This window comes from Passer domesticus, unplaced genomic scaffold (assembly GCF_036417665.1).
Source record: "Passer domesticus isolate bPasDom1 unplaced genomic scaffold, bPasDom1.hap1 HAP1_SCAFFOLD_366, whole genome shotgun sequence".
NCBI classification, from domain to species: domain Eukaryota; kingdom Metazoa; phylum Chordata; class Aves; order Passeriformes; family Passeridae; genus Passer; species Passer domesticus.
In genome coordinates, this window is record NW_026990145.1 from 15,001 (window position 1) to 21,170 (window position 6,170).

Sequence of the window (6,170 nt, forward strand, 5' to 3'; positions counted from 1 at the left end):
CGCCGTGGCTTCCCCATGACAGAGAAGCCCCGGCAGAGAGCCGGCCCGCCGGGGGCCCTCTCCCACGCGACCCGAAAAGCCTCATCGATCAGGCGCGGCTGACGAAGGAGACGCGCAAACCGTGACCAGGGCCCCGTCCCCGAGAGGCTCTCTCGGTCTGCCCTTCTCTCTCTCTTCCTCCTCCTGCGGCTTGGCGCCGCCGAGCCTCCCGGGACTGAACGTGCCTGAGGCCGCCGACGCCGGCGGGCCGGTCACGGCACAACAGGAGCACGGGGGGGTGCCGCCACCCGACAACGGTTCCCTTAGCGGGGCAACAGCAGGACGGGACCGCCCGGGCTGGGGGACTCGGCCCCTTCGCCCGGGGAACCCATCCCAGCGTGCGAGAAAAGTGCCACCGACCGTGCCCACGGGGCCACCGGCTTTCACCCGCCACGCGGCAGTCGGCTTCCCCTCCGGCAAAAAAAAAAAAAAAAAAAAAAGCCGGGCGGGGACGGCACGATAAAAAGGCACATGGCGCGCGCGTTCGGCAACGGACCCGTGCTAACCACAGGGGCCGCGGGCCCGGGCCGAGGGGCGACCCACCGGCATCTCGCCCCTCTCTCTCTCGCTCTCTCTCTCTCTCTGCACACCTTGGCTTGCGTGGCCCGCGCACCTTTGTCGCGCGGCTTCTCGGGTGCCGCGGCTTAAGGCCGCCGGAAAGGGGGGGGGGGGGGGGACCGTCAACGACGGCCGGCCGGGCAGCCCCCACTCCGCCCGCACGCCGGCTCGCTAACAAAAAAAAAAAGGCAACGTGAACGGACCCCCGGTGGAAACCCAGCCTGCCCTGGCGGAAGCGGCTCAGCCGCACCACCCGCAAAGCGAGGTAGGACGAGGCGCCGCCGCCTCGCCCTCGACATGCCGGGGGGCTCTCTGTCGGGCTCCGGGTCCGTGCTAGGGCAAGGCCGGCCACCGCGGCCGGCCTCTGCCCCTGGAAAAATCCGCCCGCTACGCGGGTCCCCGGCTTAAGGCCGAGGAAGGGGGACAACGCCGAAACAAAAAAAAAAAAAAAAAAAAAAAAAAAACCACAGGCCGGGGACGGCGGTGGCGCCACCCCGGCTCATCGGGCGACTGCCGTCGCCGAGCCCCTCAAGCGACGCAGCAGGCCGAGGCCAGGCCGCGCGTCCCACTGCGCGTCCCCCGCCGCCCTTCCGACACGGACACGCTGGCAAACAGGTCGGGAGCGGGGGACGGGACGCCGCCACCTCGGCCGAGCGGGCCATCCTCGGGGCTCTTGGAGCAAGGGCCAGGAAAAACCCCAGCCGCGTCCACCCTCCGACTGCCGGGGGGGGGAAATAAAACAAAATAGAAAAAAATTAAAAAGCGCCCGCCGAGCGGGGCCCCGGCTTAAGGCCGAGCCACACACAAGGGACGAGGCGCCGCCGCCTCGCCCGCCACCGGGCCGGGCCGGAGCAGGACACGCTCACGGCTTTTCTCCACCTCACCTCGGCCAGCGAGGGGCTCTCACACGGCTTTTCGACTCTCTCTCTCGGCTCCGCGGGGACCGGCCCCTTTCCCCCGGCTCGCCCTCGGTCTCTTCTCTCTCGGCTCCGCGGGGACCGGCCCCTTTCCCCCGGCTCGCCCTCGGTCTCTTCTCTCTCGGCTCCGCGGGGACCGGCCCCTTTCCCCCGGCTCGCCCTCGGTCTCTTCTCTCTCGGCTCCGCGGGGACCGGCCCCTTTCGGGCTCCACACACGTCTCTCTCGCGCCCCACGATCGGTCGCACCACATCTCTCTCCCTCGGGGCCCTCCACACTGCGCCAAACCTCGCTGGGGCAACCACGGACGGAACCGGGAACAAAGCCACGCGACTCGTTCCTCGGTTAGGCGGCGTGCTCTCCAACCCTGGCGCCACCGGCACGCGCGGCCAATCCAGCCCACCGCCATCGGACACAGGCGCGGAGAACCCTGCCTGCGGGGACGCGGCCCGTCACCTCGCTCCCATAGTACGGACAGATAAGTCCAAGGCCGCCGGCGCCTCCAAGAGGACCGATGAAAATCGACCGGGAAGGAGCGCCGCCGCAGGCCGCCTCCTAGCATGACGTAGCGGGAGGCGGCCGAAAACAGCGACCCCTTGGTGAACTTCCGGAGCCGGCTGAGACAACAGGTCTACCCGGCGCCGGCCGAAATGTGACCAAGTCCCTTCGGAACGAGGTAGACCTGTTGTCATCCGTCAGCGCCCGCCGCCCGGGGACCGCGCCGAGCCTGGGCGGGCGCGGAGCCGGGGTAGACCTGGTGTCTCCCGGGGAGCCGGGGTAGACCTGGCGTCCTCTCCGGCGCCGGGATAGACCTGGTGTCCGTTCCCGAAGCCGGGGTAGACCTGGTGTCCCCTCCCGAAGCCGGGGGTAGACCTGTTGGCTCCCTTCCCGAAGACGGGGTAGACCTGGTGTCCCCTCCCGAAGCCGGGGTAGACCTGTTGTCCCCTCCCGAAGCCGGGGTAGTACCTGGTGGCCCCTCCCGAAGCCGGGGGTAGACCTGTTGGCTCCCTTCCCGAAGACGGGGTAGACCTGGTGTCCCCTCCCGAAGCCGGGGTAGACCTGTTGGCTCCCCGAAGCCGGGGTAGACCTGGTGTCCCCTCCCGAAGCCGGGGTAGACCTGTTGGCTGCCCTCCCGGAACCGGGGTAGACCTGGTGTCCCCTCCCGGAGCCGGGGTAGACCTGTTGGCTCCCCGAAGCCGGGGTAGACCTGTTGGCTGCCCTCCCGAAGCCGGGGTAGACCTGTTGGCTGCCCTCCCGAAGCCGGGGTAGACCTGGTGTCCCCTCCCGAAGCCGGGGGTAGACCTGTTGGCTGCCCTCCCGAAGCCGGGGTAGACCTGGTGTCCCCTCCCGGAGCCGGGGGTAGACCTGGTGTCCTTGCAGAGCTAGGGTAGACCTGTTGTTCTCCGCTCGCCGCCCGGGGTTCGGGCGCCTCGCTGACCCCGCCAAGCCTGCACAGCCGGGGGCAGCTCACGGCCTCGTAACGCCCCGGAGCCGGACGGCTCTATCAGCCCTGTCCCACTCAATGAAGCCCCCTTCCCCGCCCCCCCCCCCCCCCCCCCCCCCCCCATTTCTAAGACCAATTCATATTTTCGAGGTTTTGGGGTTTTTGGAGGCTTTTTTTTTTTTGGTGGGCGTTGTGGGGGTGGTTTTTGGTTTTGGGTTTTGTTGGTTGTTTTTGTTTTTGTTTTTGTTTTTTTTTTTTTTTTTTTTTTTGGGGTTTTTTTTTTTTTTTTTGGTTGGGTTTGGTTTTGTTTGGTTTTGTTTGGTTTTGTTTGGTTGGGGCTTTTTCTCTTTTGGATTTTTTTCTTGGGGGGGGGTTTTGTGTGTGGGGGGTTTTCTGGTTGGTATTGTTGTTGTTGTTTTTCCTTTGCTTTGCCTTGCCTTGCTTTGCTTTGCTTTGCTTTGCTTTGCTTTGCTTTTGTTTGATGCTAGATCTCGGGGCTTTTTGGGGGGGGAGTGGGCGTGGGGCTTGTGGCTTGTGGTTCGGTTGGTGGGCTGGTGGGGGCTTTTTTTGGTGTTTCTTTGGGGGGCTTTTATTGTTGGGTTTGGTTTTGGTTCCCCCCCCCGGGGTTGGTTTGGTGGGGTTTTGTTTGTTTTGTTTTTTTCCGTCTGTTTGTTTTTTTCTTTTGTCGTTTGTTTGGTTTGGTTTTGGCTTTTCTTGGGTTTCTGCCCGCCCCCCCCACGCCGCGACTCGGCTCGACCCGCCCCGCCCCGCCCACCGGGAGAGGAGGCGGCGGCGGCGGCGGCGGCGGCGGGGCAGCCGCCGCCGGCACACGGGCGGCCGCTTTCGGACGGGTTCTTTCACGGTCCGCAGAGGTCTTCAGCACTCGGCGTGGCTCTGGGGGGCCGCGGGGGCTCGGTGGCGAGGCGCCCGTGGCCGGCACCACGAAGCCGCCGGCCCTTGTCCGCACAGAGAGCGACAGACAGACACGGGGACACACACCCGCTCCACGCACTCACATCCCGATGCCGCTCTCTCAGAGCACCACACCGCCCCCCCCCGCCCATAGGCACGCGCCCTCTCGCGTGCCCTCTCTCCCCGTCCCCGTCCCCGTCCCCGTCCCCGCGCCTGCCCTGGTCCCTGCCCTGGTCCCTGCCCTGCCTGTCGCGGCCGCCCCCCCGGCCAGCCACGACGGTTGGGGGGCCGCCCCGCCCTGCCCCCCTCAGACTCCCTGCTGCCGCCTGCAGACTTTCCTCGCCTCCGCCCAATGACGGTTGGGGCCGCCCCGCCCTCACCCCCCCTCCCCCCCAGACTCCCTGCTGCCGCCTGCAGACTTTCCCGGCCTCCGCCCAATGACGGTTGGGGCCGCCCCGCCCTCCCCCCCTCAGACGCCCTGGCGCCACCTTCAGACTTTTCAAGCCCTCTCCCCCCCCACCCCGGGCTCCCATCGGCCTGTTTGCACAGCGGCAGCGGCAGCGGCAGCGGCAGCGGCAGCGGCAGCGGCAGCGGCAGCGGCGGGCGGGCGGGCGGGCGGGCGAGGAGCCGGCCGACACCGAGGCAGCCGGGAGGTTCGGCCAGCAGGGCGAGAGCCTGCTGCAGAGGCGGGGCGGGGCGGGCGGGCGGTGGCGGGATGCCTAGCGCACCGTCCCTTTCTCCGGGAAACTTTCTGTTCGTCTCTCGCCGAGCCTTTTGGTTTGATGGCGTTCCTTCCTTCCCTCCCGCTCACCCCTGGCCCCGGCCCAGCCCGCGGCAGGACGGCAGCGGGGAGAGCGGCCGAAGGGAGCGAGCGATGCGGCAATCGAGCCGGGAGCCGGGCCGCCGTCGCTCGGGCCACGGGGGCGGCGGCAGTGCCGCCGGCGCCCAAAGGCTCTCTCCTTCCCTTTCGGTCGGGGCAGCGGGAGGCGGGCAGGCTGTCTGCGGGGGTGGGGGGGGGGGGGGTGGGGGGGGGGGGGGGGAGGTGGGGGGGGGGGGGGCGGGCGTGCGTCCGGCTGGCGGCGAAAGTCGGCCGCCTTCGCCTCCCGGCTTTCGGGAGGAAAGGGCGCGTGCGAGCCGCTGCGCGCGCCCCCTGGAGCGGGCACGAGCCTGCCGGTCGTGCGGGCCGCCCGCCTCGCACGGGCTCGCGGGCCCGGGCCGCGGGGGTGCTGCGCGTCCGATCGAGGACGGCTCCTCAGCCAAGCGCACGCCAGAGGGCTCGGCCGCCAGGGGGCGGAGGCCGACCGGGGACAGCAGGTCTACCCACGGGCGAGGCGGCTGTCGGCTAAGGCCAGCCGGGGACAACAGGTCTACCCCGGAACTCCGAGGCCGGCCGCGGCCAACAGGTCTACCCCCGGAGCGCCGAGGACCTCCGGCCGGGGACAGCAGGTCTACCCACGGGCGAGGCGGCCGTAGGCGAAGGCCAGCCGGGGACAACAGGTCCGAGGACCTCCGACCGGGAACAGCAGGTCTGCCCGGCCCCCCGAGGTAAGGGCCCGGGCCGCGGCCAACAGGTCTACCCCCGGAGCTCCGAGGACCTCCGGCCGGGGACAGCAGGTCTGCCCCGGGGCCGCCGGAGGTAAGGGCCGGCCGCGGCCAACAGGTCTACCCCCGGGGCTCCGAGGCCGGCCGGGGACAACAGGTCTACCCCCGGAGCGCCGAGGACCTCCGGCCGGGGACAGCAGGTCTACCCACGGGCGAGGCGGCCGTAGGCGAAGGCCAGCCGGGGACAACAGGTCCGAGGACCTCCGACCGGGAACAGCAGGTCTGCCCGGCCCCCCGAGGTAAGGGCCCGGGCCGCGGCCAACAGGTCTACCCCCGGAGCTCCGAGGACCTCCGGCCGGGGACAGCAGGTCTGCCCCGGGGCCGCCGGAGGTAAGGGCCGGCCGCGGCTAACAGGTCTACCCCCGGGGCTCCGAGGCCGGCCGGGGACAACAGGTCTACCCCCGGAGCGCCGAGGACCTCCGACCGGGGACAGCAGGTCTACCCACGGGCGAGGCGGCCGTAGGCGAAGGCCAGCCGGGGACAGCAGGTCTACCCCGGAGCTCCGAGACCGGCCGGGGACAACAGGTCTGCCCCGGGGCCGCCGGAGGTAAGGGCCGGCCGCGGCCAACAGGTCTACCCCCGGGGCTCCGAGGCCGGCCGGGGACAACAGGTCTACCCCCGGAGCGCCGAGGACCTCCGGCCGGGGACAGCAGGTCTACCCACGGGCGAGGCGGCCGTAGGCGAAGGCCAGCCGGGGACA